Raw genomic sequence first — 19,821 nt, forward strand, 5'->3', positions numbered from 1 at the left:
AAATCCAAAGTTCTCCTATATAGGATTTCTCTATTAAGGAAGAAATGATTGGCCATCCTCCTCAAAGTCCGTTTCTGCTTGCTTGTAGCATTTTCAGGATATTCTTGTGCTTCTATCAATCTTCTGATGTCACAGTACCATGGTTTTCCATCTAGTTCCTCATCTACATGAAAATAGTATGCATGTTGATCATGTATCTCTATATCGATAGGGTCGATGTAATTCTTGTCTGGTTGTTGAATCATCGAAGATAATGTTGCCAAAGCATTGGCAAACTCATTGTGAGCTCGAGGGACATGCTTAAACTCAATCCTTGTGAATCTCCTACTCAACTCTTTTATGTAATGCAAATAAGGCGAGATCTTGACATTCTTAGTGGTCGATTCTCCTTGCACCTGATGAACCAACAAGTCGGAATCTCCTATCACTAAGAGTTCTTTGACGTTCATGTCTATGGCCATCCTAAGTCCGAGAATACAAGCTTCATATTCCGCCATGTTATTGGTACAATAAAACCTAATCTTGGCTGAGATTGGGTAATAATGACCTATTTCCGAAATTAAGACTGCTCTTATTCCAACACCTATAGAGTTTGATGCCCCATCAAAGAATATTCTCCATCTATCATACGATTCTGATATATCTTCTCCTACAAACAACACCTCTTCATCAGGGAAGTAGGTCGTGAGTGGCTTGTAATCCTGGTCCACCGGGTTTTCTGCGAGGTGATCCTCCAGGGCTTGTCCCTTAATGGCCTTCTGTGTCACATACACAATATCAAACTCGCTCAACAAAATTTTCCACTTCGCCAGTTTACCCATAGGCATGGGCTTCTGAAAGATGTACTTTAGTGGATCCATTCTTGAGATCAAGTACGTGGTGAATGCAGACAGGTAATGCCTAAATTTTTGCGCAATCCAAGTCAAAGCACAACATGTTCACTCCAACAAGGTGTATCTTGTCTTGTATGGTGTGAACTTCTTGCTCAAATAGTAAATAGCTTGCTCTTTTCTACCTCTCTCATCATGCTACCCCAATATACATCCAAATGCATTATCCATGACAGATAGATACAATAACAAAGGCTTTCTAGGCTCTGGTAGGACCAATACTGGCGGGTTGGACAAGTATTCTTTGATTCTATCGAAAGCCCTTTGGCATTTCTCTGTTCATTTTGTGGCAGCATCCTTCTTCAGTAACTTGAATATGGGTTCACAGATCACTGTGGATTGAGCTATGAACCCACTGATGTAATTCAGTCTTCCCAAGAAACTCATTACGTCCTTCCTGGTCTTGGGTGGAGGTAGCTCTTGGATTGCCTTTATCTTTGATGGATCCAACTCTATGCCTTTCCTACTAACGATGAATCCCAATAGTTTTCCCGCGGGTACTCTAAATGCACTTTGCTGGATTCAACTCCAGATTATACTTACGCAACCTCTCAAAGAAATTTCGTAAGTCATCCAGGTGATCTGAACTTTTTTGGATTTGATAACGACGTCATCCACGTACATTTCAATTCCTTGTGGACAATATCGTGAAAAGGGGTAGTCATGGCTCTCATGGAGGTTGCACCGGTATTTTTGAGACCAAATGGCATTACTCTGTAGAAATACATTCCCCATGGAGTGATAAACGCTGTCTTTTCTGCATCATTTTCATCTATCAGGATTTGGTGATACCCTGCAAAGCAATCGACAAATGATTGCAACTCATGTTTTGCACAATTATCGATGAGTATATGAATATTTGGAAGAGGGAAATCATCCTTAGGACTGGCTCTGTTGAGATCTCGATAGTCTACACATATTCTTATCTTTCTATCCTTTTTTGGCACAGGCACAATATTGGCTAACCATGTGGGGTAATTTGTAACCCTTACAACGTTCACCTCAATTTGCTTAGTTACCTCCTCCTTGATCCTTAAGCTCAAATCTGTCTTGAATTTTCTTGTCTTTTGCTTAACAGGTAGACAAGTGGGATCAATCGGTAATTTGTGCAACACAATATCAGTGCTTAATCCTGGCATGTCATCATAAGACCAAGCAAATACGTCAACATACTGCTTAAGCAACTCTATTAACTCTTGCTTTCTTTCAGCCTCCAAATGTATGATGACTCGTGTTTCCTTCACGATCTCCGCATCTCCTAAGTTGACAATCTCTGTTTCATCCATATTGGGTTTTTTCTGACTTTCAACTTGCTCGATCTCATGTGGTAGATTTTCCAGCATCATGCTTTTATCGAACTCTTTGTGATCTTGTTCATCGCTTTCACCTTGCTCGGTGGAGTCGTTACATGTCATAACCGTTGAACGAGGATTTTTATTAATATTAGTGCTGAAAAGTGCAAAAGGTAAGTAAAGATAAATATATATTTAAAATAACGAGAAATTTTTGAAAGAAAATAAAGACTTTTTGTTTTCAAAGCATTCTATCTTTTTAGAAGAGGGAAGCAACAAAAGACTAGGCATGATTCAAGCCTCAATTTGATCATGCGAATTTTAAAATTAAGACTACTTTTCCACACTACTAGGACTCTAGTTGAAATAGGGACGGGCTGGTGGTCCAATTCTACAAGATTTCTCCAGGTTCGGCATCACGGATGGTCAACTTGTTGAGATTTATCCCTTCCTCTTCTCCAGCAATGGCCACGAACAAATTGCCTATTACTTCTACGATGTCATCAACGCCAACTTGATCTGGAATCAAAGCTTCTTCTGGTACAAAGATTGTATCGCTTGACCCGTGAGGGTCTCTTCCCGAGGCAGGCTCATATCTGAGTCCGTTGGTGTCTCTCTGATGCTTCAGCTGGATCGGCTCAACTATGCCATTGGACTTAGGTCCAAGTCCATTCTTAGGCTGATATCCATACTTCAACATCTCTGACTCAACCATTTTCGCTGCACTTGACAACTTTGTATTACCTATCTCTGCTTCCTCACCGACCCTTATAGCTTGCATAATTTCCAAAATGTGAAAGGTGGCTCCGTCTAACTCGTCAGCAACTGGATAGAATTAACAGAAAGGATGGGGTGATTGAGCTCCCCGTGGATGGTAACTTCGGTGCGACCCCACTTAAAATTTACACATTGGTGAAGAGTGGAAGGAACCGCTCTTTCCATGTGAACCCATGGTCTTCCCAACAATAGGTTGTAGTTGGATGATACATCCATCACTTGAAATAGGATGGGGAATTGAGCCGGCCCCACTTGCAATCTGATATAGATCTCTCCAATGGCACTTCTCTGCGCTCCATCAAAAGCTCTAACTTTCACACGACTTTCATTTATCTGTCCCATATTAACACCTAAATCCCTCAAAGTGGTAAAAGGACAAACATTACATCCAAAAACACCATCAATTAGAACTCGAGTCACCACCTTATCACAACACTTGACTGCAATGTGAAGCAATTTGTTGTGCCCAGCCCCTTCTGCAGGCAGCTCATCATCATGGAAAGAAATATTGTTAGCTTCCACTATTCTTCCAATCGTTAAAGCTAAGGTTTCACTGGTGGTCTCTTTTGGAATATTCACTCTGTCTAACACTTTCATCAAAGCATTCATATGAGCTTCAGAACTCATAAGTAGAGACAAAATAGATATGTAGGCAGGCGTCTTCTTCAGCTGCTCTTCGACTAAATAGTCTTTAGGCTGCATCTTCTTCCAAAATTATGCGGCTTCAGCATCAGTAACATTCTTCCTTAGATTCTGTTCTTTTCCAAGAACTCTTTGATTTAGGTCCTCTGGGGCTTAACACCTCCCTGACCTAGTCATCCCTTCAGCCATGGCAGTGTCAACCATTTTGCCCTTGGCCCGTGCTCGATAGTCCCATGGGACTGCTTTGGTGTCATATTCAGACTTTTTAGCGATCAGAGTGGTCACTACAACTCTTGGGAGATATGTTTGGACAGTCAAAGGTTCCCTTAGTTGACCAGTGATAACAGGTTGCGTCGAAGATGTCATAGCATCTGCTTCATCTATGTCTGGGCAGTCAGGGGCCCCATATTCTTCATCTAGAGTAACTATGTTGACTTCCCGATTCTCATGGTTTGGCAAGGGGTTGTTGTTCACATTGGGAGGCGCTGGAGTGCATTTGATTACTCCTCTTCTGATCAAAGACTCAATCTAGTTCTTCAAACCATAACAATCTTCTGTGTCGTGTCCTTGGATTCCCGAGTGGTAAGCACATCGCTTATTTCCATCAAAATTACGAGGGATTGGATCAGAAAGTTTTCCTTCAACTGGTTGCAACACTCCCGCTGTCCTCAACCTCTCGAACAATTGGACATATGGTTCAGTAATCGGTGTGTAAGTATGAGCATTTCTAGCTTCAAGATTTAGACGTAGTCTCGGTGCATATGTTGGACTATTTTGGTGGATTGGTGCTTCGACAGGAACATATAGTCTTGGAGGATTTTGGTATGCTGGTGCTCGGGGTGGATTATAGTGTGGTTAGGTATTATATACTGGGTATGGGACCTATGAAGTATGCGTAGCGATTTGGGGATTACTGGGGTATCGGTGGGACGGTCCTCCTTGTTGGTAAGTGACACCTGAAACATCCTCCCTTTTCTTTTTGATGCCGCCAATGGAACCCGATTGTATAGCCCTACTTGCAGCTTGCAATGCGACCATAGACTGAATCTTCCCAGAATTAACACCCTCCTCTATAAAGTCTCCCATCTTGACCAATTCTGGAAACTTTTGGCCTATCATTGACATCATCTTTTCAAAGTAGACACCTTCTTAAGCTTGAATAAAGTACTTTGAAAGCTCACTCTCATTTAGTGGTGATTGCACCCTTGCGGCTTCGGTTCTCTAACGTCATGCGTACTCCTGGAAAATTCTCTCATGGCTTCTTCTGTATGTTGCCAATGAGAATCTGTCAGCAGTAATTTCAATATTGAATTGAAACGATTCATGAAGTCTTCAGCCATTTCCTGTCAGTCACACCATTTGTGAAGGTCTTAACGAGTATACCAGGTTAATGCTTCTCCATTACAGACTCCGGATGAACTACTTCATCCTCAGCTTCTCATTCCTCCCTACACTGACTAACTTGTCACAGCATGCCCTTAAATGTGTGTGAGGGTCACCATTTCCATCGAACATGTCAAACTTCGGTGGTTTGTACCCTACCGGCATGTCAACATCTGGGTGGATGCACAAGTCATCATAATCCAGATTCTTCGTTCCTCTAGTAACTTGTAGGCTTTTCAATGCCTTTCTTAGACCCTGAAGCTGGCATTTATCGATGCATATTCTTTCTCCATTTCTGCATATTGATCGACCTCATACGGGACATTAACCACTGCTGGCATTGAGAAGGTAGGAGCTCCAGTGGCATATACAGGTGGAACATGCGGCTCATAGGGAGTGGCGACATGTGCCCCAAGTATCTACTGCATTATTGGTATGGTAGGGTCGCAATTGGAAAGGTCGGGAACGGTCCTAACTGCGGTTGGAGAAGCTGGTGGAACTCGACCGTGAATTAGAGCGTGTTGAGTTTGTTCTGACTGATTTGGCAAGTCAACTTTTGCGAAATAAATAGGCGTCTTGAAAGTAGGGAAAGTGGTAGCCGAATGTTTGGCCAAGTCTCGCACTTGGCGTAGTTCTTTACTCAAGATCTCGAGTTCTTTCTCCATGCGAGCCATTTTCTCTTCATTTTGGATGTCTATCATGTTTCGAGAACCTTCGGGGTTCTTAATAGGTATCATTATGTTTGCAGCAGTGTTGAAGTCGTCTTTATCAGTCATCTTTCCTTTTGATCGAAGGTTGTATCGTGAGTCAGCCAGTTTGCAAGTCGACACAAATCAACGTACTTTTGGGGATAAATGATGAAAAAGAAAAGAAAACAAAGAAAAAAGGAAACTATGTTAGTTTGGAAAATATTGAAAGACGTAACAAATATATAAATGTAACACATATATACGCCAACTTGGCGACATTCAAAATGCATCCTAATGTAGAACCTCTTTTTGCCTGAGGTAGGCCTACGATGCAATCAGTTTGATAATAAATTGTCCATTTAAACACATTTTAGATTTGGAGCAAACATAACCTCATTGATTAAGGTAGTCTTGGATTTTACATTGAGGTAGGCACAAAAACCTAAGAACTGGAAATACGGGGGGCCATAAGGCATACAAGAGGGATAGGCCACATGGCACTTTGAGGAGCTTATGAAAAGAGTTCAAAGAAGAGAGACGAATCTATGGCCAAGTTGGAGCATCATCATCGTCATCGTCCCCATCATAATATGGCCCTAGGTGGTACTCTGGAGACTCGTCGGGGCCGCGTTCGAGAGACATGTCTATCACCCCTCCATCTATTGAGTCATAGATGTTAGAACCCGTTTTAGAAACCTCTATGTGGTCTTCCTCCACCTCTTCTTTTGGGTCTTCTTCGGGATCCCTCTTCTGGGTCTTCTTCAGGGTCCTCTTCAGGGTCTTCTTCAAGATCCTCTTCTGGGTCTTCTTCTTCAATCACCTGGATCAAATAATCGATGGATCCAGGAACAATCTGATTATACATGGATATGGTGAATCCCATGCGAGGAAGTACTGATTCTCTAATCCAATCAATCTGGTGGTTGTCTACAAACCCCCAATGTCTGTGTACGCTTGGATGAGCCATATGACTCACAGTATTCCGCCAAGCATAATACTCCGGCGTGCACCATTTTTCCTCTCCTATTTCCAAATCGATCGTGTATTCCCACTCGACTTGCAGATTTCTTATTTGTTCCTGCGAGACTGAAGTGAAAGCATCTTCATGTGACCCCATGATTCACCATAGCAGAATGTCTTGGATGATTCCAAAAAAACATAACCTGAAGAGGTGCATATGGTTGAATGCCCCTCAGCCCAATTAACTCAATAAAGAAAAAATATCGGGTTCTCGCAAACACCACTCCTCTTATCCAAGAAAACTTCCATTGGATGGCATCTCATGTGAGGTTGTTCAGGAATATGTGCCACTCTTCCCTTCCTGTCGGTGTGCCCACCCAATTTTGGAGACGATCTTCATGGCTTTCGATCATGTTACGTGCACCCATGTAGAAATCCATTTGTGGATCACGACGATAGAATTGTCCTCTCACCCAGATTTGTAGTAGCATACTCCATCCCCCGAAGAAGTTGTGCCCCCTAATGCAGGCTGTCATCGAACGAAGAACTTCGGTGAGGATCATGGGCACCAAAGAAAATCTTTATGGATGTTGAAGATGTTTATAACCATCGGCAATATGTTGATATCGACAGAATTAGACCTTATCGGGAACACCATAACTCCCAGGAAAGCCATAACAAATACGTTTGGCCTCATATGTTCCCATGATCCGCGAGTACATTCAAATTCACGTTGATATTCATAGTAACCTTCTGAACGCCCAAACCTCTGAAAAAGATAGTCTAACTCAACTTGTATGTCGTCCACATATCTCAATGACCAAAATATATGTAGATCACAGAGACTTAGAAAATCATCAGTACAGATAGCTGATGAGATCATCGGTAGCCTCCCTCTAATCGGTAGCTCGGTAAGACTACTGAACTCCTCTAGTGTATGAGTGATCTCAAAATCCAAGAATTTGAAAGTTACAGTGCTCGGTTCCCAAAACCCTATTAACTGAGTGACAAAGACCGTATCGCACTGTGTCCCCAGAAGTGACAATAATGCCCCTAAGTGCCCTCGAATCTCAGCCCCGTGTATCCTCCAGATATTTTGCCACCAATTTTGTAGAATGTGATGCGCTGAAACGACCATTTGGGTATCTGGCAAGTCTTGGCTGAGGTTCATCTGAAAAGAGGGTAAAGGGTGTAATGAGTTTATTTGCTCCAAATCTGTTAAGTGTTTAAGGTCGGATAATTTACATCAATTTCACACAAAGTTTATGTCGTCGAGTTTTAAAGAAGAAACTCATTGACATTTGGGTGGTTTCCTAAACGCAATGACAATATCGTATATTGTCTTGCCTAAGGCTATGCAACATGACCTATTTTAAGAGTAAGATTTTTTCCTATATGATTGAGAGTGAGAGTGAATAATTGCAAGAAGGTGCACTATCTTAATTGCAACAACTCTGAAACTAAGGAATCCAAAGAGAGTTTCGGAGGAATGAAGGAACACCCCTCGTGTGTACAGTGTGTGCGTGTACGGTCAAAGACTCGATTGAATGTATAAATGACAGTGTAGGGAAAGCAGTAACAAGTAGTGTTTTAAAACAAATAAGGAACAGAAGCTTGGATTTCACTTGCGGCATTTCAGTCAAAATAATATATCAATTTGGTAAAACAAACAAGCAAAAATAAACAAGTAATCACAAGTATTATTCCTAAATTAAGTTTTCTAAGGTTAAAACCTAAGTAAGTCCCCATCAGAGTCGCGAAGCTATCGAACCCCTATTTCGAACCAGCCGAAACAGTTCACAACATAATATGGCTGACACTCTGATTTTGATAACAAATTCTTTTTGTTTTAGAGTCACCACCTAAATTTTAAGGAAAAATATTAGGAAAACCATTTTAAAAATATGTAAGATTCTGTGTAAAGATTTTGATTACTCGAGAGGAAGGTGTTAAGAATCCCTCAGAGCCTATCCGAAGATAGTCCTTAAACTCAATTTAGGAAAATATGATTAGAAAAACTTGTTTATTTATTTTTTTCTTTAAAAAATCAATGGTAAGTAAGATTTATCATTTTAAGAAAATAGTAAAATACAAGGTACGGCGTATATATGTCTATAAAATTAATATTAGGATGTTTATCATAAATAAATAAATGTACTAAAGTGTATGATAATTTTATATGTTGAAAAATATAGATGTGTCTTATATAAATGTATCCAAAATAAATGTTGAGTTTAAAGGATATGAAAATTTGTCGTTTATTTATATATAGAATTAAGACGTAAAAAATAAAATTATAGTCGGGTTTAAATGTATAGTAGTATGTGTGAAAAATGACGTTAAATGAAATAAATAATAATTGATACTAAATGTTAAAATATTACATAAAAGTTTGTGATCTTAAATATGTTACGATAAAGTGTAGTATATACATGCAAATTGTTTAAAACATATGAACACTTATTATTTATTTACACGTATAGGCAAATTGACGATAGATTATATGTAGTAGAGTGATATGTATATTTAAGTGTAGGAATTTATAAATTATAAAATAAATAAATATTACCAGTAAAAGAGACAGTAGATATGAGAAAAAATAATATGAAGTGTAACAAAATAATGAGTTACGTATAGAGAAAACTAAAAAAAATATAGGATTTGTACATTTTTGCGTATGACATATATATGTATGTACCTTGTATTTCGAACCTGTTAGCATATCTAAAATCTTGAAATAGCATGTTAAGAAATTAAAATGTTTTAGTAATATTCGATGACAATAACAAATATATTTTTCATAAAGGGGTCATTTCAAAAGAATATAAAGTGGGCCTAATTATTGGGGCTTATTCTATAGTTATGTTTATTTTGTTAGATATGTGAGCCTACTTTCTTACTTGTTTTTCTTTTTAAAAAATTGGTATTTCTAAAGGTAAATATATTAGCCTTAAACATATTTCTATAGGGTAATTGCTTTTGCCTCTAAGCTAGTTTCAAATTTATTTGGGAGTTTTAAATGATGAGTTTTCCTATTCCTTAAGATAAACTTTCAAAGACGAGAAAAATCGGGTAACAATTCTAGCAAAACTTATAGTATCCATTTTCAGCTTTTAAAATGATGTTCTTCTTCCTTTCGAAAGTAATGTTTAAAGCACCTTTGGACCCTAAAACTTGTACTTTAATTACTTGTTTATAAAGAGAAAAATCTGAAAATAAATTCACAACAGTTGAAGTTATTATTCCCGTGTGAACTTCTTTAAAAGATATGTTTTCATAACCACCAAAATATGTTAAGTAACAAATAAAATTTAGATGAAATATGTCATTCTAAACTAAATAACAATAATAAACCCAATACCTAAAGGGATGTGGGGATGAACGACTATACTTTACTAGTGTCCTTAGTCGGTTCATACAAACACAAACAAATAGAAGCAAGCATAAATATAAGCAAAATACTTATGTGTAAAATGTTAGTCAAAAGATAACAACACATATATGATATAAAGAACGTGGAAATTTTGGAGTGAGAAAGAAGCGATGGACACTATTGACGCGATGAAGGCTGCTAGACACAAGTGATAACGTAGACGAGCACAAATCTGATTTGGACAGATGAATGGAGTCGTATCACAACTCCAAATGCTCTCCCAAGTGTACATGTACAAAAAATAAGAAAAGAAAAGTTAGCAAATGAGCTTCAAACTTATGAGAAGCAAATCAAAAATGAAATTCACATAGTCATCTGTTAACCCAGATTTGAGTTAACTTGTACCAGCAATCACATTCTAATAGATATGATATTTACAGATTAGCCTCTTTTCGTAAGTTAGATTTGGAGTACGTAATTGTTAAATGCATTTTCTACACCATGAAGTGATCTTTAAGTATGTCTGCAATTTCCTATTGGAGCATAGGAATACATATGTTTATTCTTTCTGAGTCTAACAAAGGAAACAAACAACATAACACATAGTTTCTAAAGAGAACACAACAAATATTCATACCTAGTTTCCAAGGATTAAGAGTGACTTCTATAAATACTTCTATCCTCTATTTTGTTGAGATAAAGTAGACTTAATCTATCTAATTCACAAGGTAAAGCAGCAGCTATATACAAACTGAAAGCTGTAAAATTTTAGCAAAGTAAATGGTGCACTTTAACCCAAAACAGAGAAGGAGGCAATCACATTCATAAATTTTGTTCATGTTCTAGCCTATATTCAACTACTTAAACAGTCTGTAACTTGCATAACTTAGGCATGCTCATCATTAATGTCTAAGAAAATCGTTGTGAAGAGTCTTGCTGGACAACGAAACAAAGTCAATACTAACTGAAAAATACACCAAATAGGCAAAGAAAAGCTACTGGTAATGAGCTATTCACATGTGTTGAGCAAGAAATAAAATTCTTTCCTTTATTCTTAACATTAGAAGTCCCAAAATAAATAGGGGTAGAGTGTCGGTTAGCCGACTTAGTTATTTAGGAATTAATTTATTTTAAGAACAATCAGATAGATTCAAAGCAAAAAGATAACAAAAGGTAGCATGCTACAGGGCAAACAAAAAATGTGCATAACTTAGTCGAGATTCTAGAATTTAGAGACAAGGGAGAGAGCATCCACTTTACAGGCACTAAAAATGTGAAGATTTAAACATGATATTTACATTTTAAAGTGTAACCCAAAACGCGGCATTTAGAATCAACCGACACGAAAGGCTGCATTCAAGTTCGGGAAATGGTAGAAACCTTCAGAAAAACATACTGATTCAAACCTTCAGAATCTAGTTATCAAAAAAAAGGAAAAGAAACAAGAGTATTTAAACAAATCCTATGATGCATTTCACATGACGAAATAGTTTTCTCATTTATGAATGTCAATTGATTCAAGTCCTAATTTTCCACAATTATAACAAGTACATTCCGTTAGTTTTCTTTTTGGTCTATATGGTCTTTTGATTTTGTAGTTTTTTACATAGTATCTTCTTCTTGGTTTTTTATATTTATATTTTGATCTATAGCACAGTCTAAATCTAAAAAATCATGTTGTCCAGTTATTGGTTTAGGCGTCCATTTTCTACTTAATCTTTTATCCCATGTACTTTTTTCTTTATCATATTGTTCATAATTTTCATTATAATATTTTGGATTAAAATTTTTTGGGTTTTTTACTCCTCATGTGCTAGGTTTTTCGTCCATGTCTACGTCTTCTGTATTTACTTCTAAATTCTTTGTATTATCTATGTTTGCTAAAAGTTTCGTATATGTTTCGCTTGTTTCCGAATGTTGTTCTAGATCATCGTCGTTTATTTCATCAACTCTTACTTCGGGTAGATTATCATTTTCTTCTTTTTCTTCTATTTTATCTTCTAGTTGCAATTTTTCTTTAAATTTAATTATCTCATTTGTTAATTTCATTTTTTGTTCTTTTTCTTTTTGTTTTATTTCATACATTTCTTTTAATATTGCTAGCTCTTTTTCTAGCTCTATTATTTTGGTATTTTTTACTTCTTCTAATTGTTGTACTTCCTTTTTTGCTTGTTGTTTTATTTTTTCAATTTCCGTTTTTCTATCTATTTCTTCATTTTCTTTTGTTATTCTTATCATAGCAGTTAAACTATCTTCTAGTTTTATCGTTTCTTTCTCTAACATTAAACTTATATTGTCACCTATTTTCTTATATGTTCTTCCTAGATTAGAAAATATTATCTTTATTTTTAATCCGTCATAATTTTCATATGTTTTTTCATCTATTGCGTATTCTTCTTTATTCATTTATAAATTATGTTGTAGTTTATATTCTAAGTTATTTATTTGTATTTCTAGTTATAAAATAGTCTTTCTTTGTGCTATTATAGATTTATGACAATTCCTGCGAATATATTATTGTTAGGTCTATATTGCATATGTTCTAATTCTTGTCGTTTTGCTATAATTATTTCATTAAGTTTTTGTCTATAGTCGTTATTCTTTTTATTCATTGTATTTTTAAGTATTGAATATATTTATATTCTATTTTAGATTTATTATCTATTATTTGATCTAATTTTTCGTTATCAATCTTTGTGATATTAAGCTGTTTATATTCCGGATATAATTTATTTAATTTTCTTTTTATTTTTCTTAATTTTCTACTTGTATGTTTCTTACCGTGTTTCTTATTATTCATGGCTCTGATACCATTTTTCGGTGCGGAACTGGTAGTTGGTGAATTCATGAAAGTGGTAGTGTGGTAGATGGTAGTGTGGTAGGTGAGTATTTTATTTTAAAGATTTTATTATAATACTTTTTGTTAAGTGTCTTAATCTTGATATCTCTTTAATGTTATTTTTGGTAGTGTAAAATTCATGGTAAAATGTAATAATATTTATTGTAATATTCTTCCGATAGTTGTTTTAATCTGAATATTTCTTTAATATTATTTATGATATATTTTAGATATAACATAAATTCGGTTCGTTGGTACATATATAAATTTTCCTCCATTAATTGTTCTAATAGTTTTATATCTTCCATAGATTGTTGTTCGTCTTGTATTCCCAAGATACTTAGAACAAAACTTTGAAGAACTTGGTAAGACACAATAAAGTTTAAGAACATTTTCACAACTAAAAAATTAAAACTAGTAGAGAAACTAGAATCAGAAACAAATTAGATAAAATATACGAAATATTTTTTTTTCTTAAAGAAGAATTGTTGTCAATCTGTGTTTAAAGAATCTTACTGATTCCAACAAACTTTGCAGAAACACGAAGTTACCAAAGTTTAATGAACCAGTGAAGAACAGAAGAACATAAATTAATTCACAAATCTAAAATTTGTAACACATACCAGAATTTGGAAAAGCAGAAAGAAGACCAAGCCCATTGAATGCACAGTGTCCCCTTAAGGAAATTATTCCCTTCTAGTATCCGAGGTTTGATTTGGAATATGTCCTCCCAGGATAGAATGATCTCAATCACCAGTGTATTGATACCCAAAACGCTGGTGTCAGCGAGCCACTCAACGACAGTAAAGTACACTTAGAATACTAGATTTAGTAGTAGAAGAAGTCTAGAAAAATTCTATTTTAAAATGAGAAGAAATCCCTCAATTTATAGAAAACAAAGGGTAGTGTGAAAAGGTTCTTATTGTGCCTTACCGGAAAGGTCACAAACCTTTGGAAAAGTTACAATCTTTTGGAAAGGTCACCACCTTTCATAAAAGTCACAACTTTTCATACAAGTCGCAACTTTTCATAAAAGTCACAACTCTTCATAAAAGTCGCAACTTTTCATCAAAGTCACAACTCTTCATAAAAGTCGTAACTCTTCATTTTCCATTCACACCTTTTAAAACCCAACAATCCCCGCATGAATGGGGAATGACTCCAAGACAAAGAAACGGACAAGTATGTGTACTTTACAAGCAAGAATTAATTGCATCTGGATAAGTAAGTTTCCCCTTGGACTTTCCGTAGTGAACATATGTCGGATATACTCGGTCAATCGGTAGATGCGATATCTTTGAACCATCGAGCTTTGGTGTATACCTAGACAACCATATGTCACACAATTAACCCTTTACCGTTTATGGTTCTTACAGTTGTGTTCGTTTCAGCCATGAACACCTCCTGGTTTCATGAGTGTATAGAAAATAGGCTTTTGACAATAATTCTCTTTGAAGCGGCTTACACTTCACACCCACATAGGTGATTTCTAACCGTGTTATCGCGTAGATACACTATTTGGTCAAATCTGCCAAACTTAGCAAATCACTAAAAACATTAAGCTTTAGTAACTCATTAACAAGCCTTAATGTTGTATCCTTATTCCTGAGCATTGTCTTCATCATGAGAATGGATTGAGTTTGTTGACAATGTCGAACTGTCAGTCACAACTTTGTTTTTCTCCTTGAATATAGGTCTTGGGATCTCCAGTCTGCTAGATAGAGTTACCGCCATAATGACTTGTCCTAAGCCGTAAACCCATTCCCTTAGATGATCTTTAAACTTTCTCTCCAGTTAGGCCTTTTAGTAAATGGATCCGACACATTATCCTTTGACTTTACATAGTCAATAATGATAATTACACTAGAGAGTAGTTTTCTAACGGTATCTTGTCTATGTCCTATATGACTAGACTTTCCGTTATACATCATTCTCCATGCCCTACCTATTACATCTTGACTATCAAAGTGTATGCATACTGATGCCAAATGTTTGGGCCAAAAAGAATATCTATCAAGAAATTCCGAAGTCTTTCAACTTGTTCACCGACCTTATCTAGAGCACCTAGCTCAGAGATCATTGTAGAGCTAGCAATACATGTCTTTTTGGAAAATTTCCAAGAGACTGCTCCTCCACCAAGAGTAAATACATATCCACTCGTGGATTTTACTCTATTTGATCCAGGTGATCCAATTTACATCACTATATCCTTTCAATAATGTATGATATTTGTATAATGCAAGACATAGTTTTGAGTATGTTTTAAATACCCCAAAACTCTTTTCATTTTCATCCAATGAGTTTAATTGGGATTATTTGTGAACCGACTCAGTTTATTAATAGCACAGGCTATATCTGATCGCATACACTTTTTGATATATATCATACTTTCCAATACTCTAGTATAATCCAATTGTGAGTCACTTTCACCTTCGTTCTTTTGAAGTGTAAAGCTCACATTATTGGAGTCTTGACAATATTAAAATCCAAATATTTGAACTAGTCAAGTATTTTTTCAATGTAATGAGACCGTGACAATGCTAAACATCTTGGAGTTCTAAGGATTCTTATACCTAAGATCGCATCAGCAACTCCAAGATTTTTCATTCTAAACTTGCTTTTCTAGCATACGTTTAGTAGCATTTATATCATTAGTGTCTCTATTGATGATCAACACATCACCAATTATACAAACAAACAATGACCTAGTGATTTTAATGTAAACACATTTATCACTTCCATCATTCTTAAATCCATTTACCAACATAGTTTGGTCAAATATCTTATGTCATTGTTTGGGCGCTTGTTTTAGTCCATAAAATAACTTAACAAGTTCGCACACTTTCTTTTCTTTACCAGGAACCACAAAACCCTCGGGTTGTTTAATGTAAACTTCCTCCTCCAATTCTCCATTTAAGAGAGTTGTTTTTCACATTCATTTGATGAATTTGGAGGTCATATACCACAACTAACAAAATTAACATCCAAATGAATATAATTCTAGTTACTGGCGAGTATGTGTCGAAAAGATTAAGACCTTGCTTTTTGTCTTGCTTTATATCTGTCAACAATTCCATTGACTTTCATTTTCCTTTTGAGGATTCACTTTGAACCCAAAAGTTTATTTTCTGGGGGAAAATCAACCAACTTCCAATAGGATTGCTCAAGATTGAACCAATCTCACTATTAACACCGTCTGTCCAAAATGATGAGTCTACAGAAGACACAAGAAATGTTACAAAATCATATTCGAAGAAAGTAGATGTCCTTTGACATTTACTATACCTCGGAATATCTTTATTAAGTACATTATCCTTTTATTCTTTCCAAGGTCGTTTAGACCTTTCACTAGACTACTCAAGTCTAATATTACAGTCCGCTGACTTAGGTCCTATTTTAATCCTTTTAGAAATAGGAACTTGGACTTTGGCTAGACACCCCCACACTTTGAAATATTTCAAGTTGGATTTCCTTCATTTCCATTTCTCATATGGAATAGATTGTGTCCTGGAAAAATAAAACTTTTTATTGCTTTCTTTATGAAAAGGCAAAACTTTTTGTTGTTTCCTTTTGAAGTAAGGATAGTTCCTCCACACAAGTTTTGTGGTAAATCAGAACTCATAAGTAATGCATTGACCATTTCCTTCAAAGTTAAGTTTTTTTTCCCATTAGATTGAGGTGAATAGGGCAGCAGTTTGATGGATAATTCCACTTTACAAACATATTTCTGCAAGATGAGATTTATACTCTCCATCCCTATTACTTCTTATCTTTTTCCCAACTGATTTTCAACTTCAATATTATATTGTCTAGACGTTTCTATTGCTTCATCCTTACAATTCAACAAATAGACATAGTCATTTCTAATGCAATTGTCAATGAAAGTTACGAAATACTTTTTTCCACCATGAAATGGTGTTGACTTCATATCACAAATGTCAGTGTAAATCAATTCTAAGGGATTAGAATTCCTTTCAACAGATTTATAAGAATGCTCAGCATACTTAGATTTCACACAAACTTGACATTTTTTTATTTATTGCACTCAAAGTTAGACAAAACTTCTAAGTTGATCAATTTTCCTTACAAGGTTTTGTAATTGACATGTCCCAAGTGTTCATGTCACAAACAGTTTCACTCAAGCAAGTAAGAACAAATAAAAATATTGAGTTTGAAAAGCTCTGCGCGAGGTAGCTTTTTCTCACAGATATTTGTTCCTATTTCTTACAATTTTGTATGACACAAACATTGTTTAGAGTCATCACCTTGTCAAATGTCCTTTTCAGCAGAACCTTTCCATATCTTTCAATTTGATTGTTATAGAACTACCCGTGAAAAAAGTTTCATCAGGTCCAATAAAGGCAATATAATTCAAATGTTTCTTTTTCAAAACATAACGAATAATTATTCATCAATATTCATGTCTATGGAAAAACTTTTATTATAATAGACATATTTTCATGAAAAATCACAACATTTTAAGCGACACTTTTTCATAAAAGAACACTTTTATTTTGAACAAGTATATATATAATTTGGTAGTTTCATACTAGTCACATCATACTAGTAATAGAGAAACTCAACAACCACAATACCGAATATACTCCAAGAATTTTGTGGGTCTAACATAATACAAAAGTATCATTGAATTTTATATCTTTTGCTCCAAAATTAAATTAGACACCAAGTCTAATTTTATCTTTATCATAAGCGAAGAACCCCCACATTTTAAATATGATCTCAAAAATATTTTTCAAGTATTAGAAAATAGTTTTTCCACATATTTTCCCCAACTATCAAAATGTCATTGGCACTATGAGACCTCTTTTGGAAATATTATTCTACAAAAGAATTATATTGCTTCAATTCTTTTTGATAATATTTACATAGTGTCAAAGTTCATTCATAGAGACACACAATCACAAACTCTAAGTCACTGGTATTTTTCAATCTATCACAAATAGACATACCAAATAGTATTTAGAATACTAACAATAAAGACAAAAAAATATTTGTACAATTTGTTTCTATATAACAGTGAGTTTATAGAAAGTCAAAAGTACAACATTGACTTATTATGTGAAGTTATCATAATTTTTCAAACCAATTTTATAGTCTGATTTATCCACAGTAATAAACTACAAAAGTTTTTAGCTTACAAAAATCAAATACAATCAAATTTCACATGTAGTACAAAACTACAAAAGTTTTTTTTTTTTATTTTAGTCTCCAAACAGAATTAAACATATTCTTTATGATATAGAAATGTTTTTCTTTTCAAATAGTCTTCCAACTATAACATTTTGACATACTATTTATCAAACAAAAATGTGCATCTCTCATTTTGAAAACTAAAGAATTTTAAAGGCAATACTATTTGCCAAGAAAAATTCATTCCACAACAAATGGTTTGCAGATCTTTTTCCAAAGATACATATGATAAAAAATCAAAATTGTTAACTCTTAGAAACTATTTTCCTCCTTAGATAAATAATAAGAAGATTATCTGGTGTAATCTTTAACCGAAATTGCACAAATTTTTTCTGTACATTCTCACTTCGACCTTGCTAAACAAAGCACCAAATTATGGAGAAGTAATGCCTTACGCTTCTACTTCCATAATCTGTTTCTCTCAATCAGTAGAATACAAGAAATATCAATAGTATAATAATTCCCTTAAGATTGTTGTTTGTCTTGTATTCCCAAGATACTTAGAACAAAACTTTGAAGAACTTGGTATGACACAATAAAGTTTAAGAACATTTTCACAACTAAAACATTAAAACTAGTAGAGAAACTAGAATCAGAAACAAATTAGATAAAATATACGAAATATTTTTTTTTCTTAAAGAAGAATTGTTGTCAATCTGTGTTTAAAGAATCTTACTGATTCCAACAAACTTTGCAGAAACACGAAGTTACCAAAGTTTAATGAACCAGTGAAGAACAGAAGAACATAAATTAATTCACAAATCTAAAATCTGTAACAAATACCAAAATCTGGAAAAACAGAAAGAAGACCAAGCCCATTGAATGCACAGTGTCCCCTTAAGGAAATTATTCCCTTCTCGTATCCGAGGTTTGATTTGGAATATGTCCTCCCAGGATAGAATGATCTCAATCACCAGTGTATTGATACCCAAAACGCTGGTGTCAGCGAGCCACTCAACGACAGTAAAGTACACTTAGAATACTAGATTTAGTAGTAGAAGAAGTCTAGAAAAATTCTATTTTAAAATGAGAAGAAATCCCTCAATTTATAGAAAACAAAGGGTAGTGTGAAAAGGTTCTTATTGTGCCTTACCGGAAAGGTCACAAACCTTTGGAAAAGTCACAATCTTTTGGAAAGGTCACCACCTTTCATAAAAGTCACAACTTTTCATACAAGTCGCAACTTTTCATAAAAGTCACAACTCTTCATAAAAGTCGCAACTTTACATCAAAGTCACAACTCTTCATAAAAGTCGTAACTCTTCATTTTCCATTCACACATTTTAAAACCCAACAATCCCCACATGAATGGGGAATGACTCCAAGACAAAGAAACGGACAAGTATGTGTACTTTACAAGCAAGAAGTAATTGTATCTGGATAAGTAGGTTTCCCCTTGGACTTTCCGTAATGAACATATGTCGGATATACTCGGTCAATCGGTAGATGCGATATCTTTGAACCGTCGAACTTTGGTATATACCTAGACAACCATATGTCACACAATTAACCCTTTACCGTTTATGGTTCTTACAGTTGTGTTCGTTTCAGCCATGAACACCTCCTGGTTTCATGAGTGTATAGAAAATAGGCTTTTGACAATAATTCTCTTTGAAGCGGCTTACACTTCACACCCACATAGGTAATTTCTAACCGTGTTATCGCGTAGATACACTATTTGGTCAAATCTGCCAAACTTAGCAAATCACTAAAAGCATTAAGCTTTAGTAACTCATTAACAAGCCTTAATGTTGTATCCTTATCC

The 19,821-nt window shown here is 35.3% G+C and overlaps 1 protein-coding gene across 4 annotated transcripts in view; it reads left to right on the forward strand.

Moving 5' to 3' along the window:
- Nucleotides 1-19,821, forward strand: part of LOC125809294 (uncharacterized) — an 862,104-nt gene that overhangs the window by 783,434 nt on the left and 58,849 nt on the right. The gene's annotated exons all lie outside the window — the stretch shown is intronic.

This window comes from Solanum verrucosum, unplaced genomic scaffold (genome assembly GCF_900185275.1).
Source record: "Solanum verrucosum unplaced genomic scaffold, falcon-dt-bn FXZP01000062.1, whole genome shotgun sequence".
In the NCBI taxonomy this organism is placed as follows: domain Eukaryota; kingdom Viridiplantae; phylum Streptophyta; class Magnoliopsida; order Solanales; family Solanaceae; genus Solanum; species Solanum verrucosum.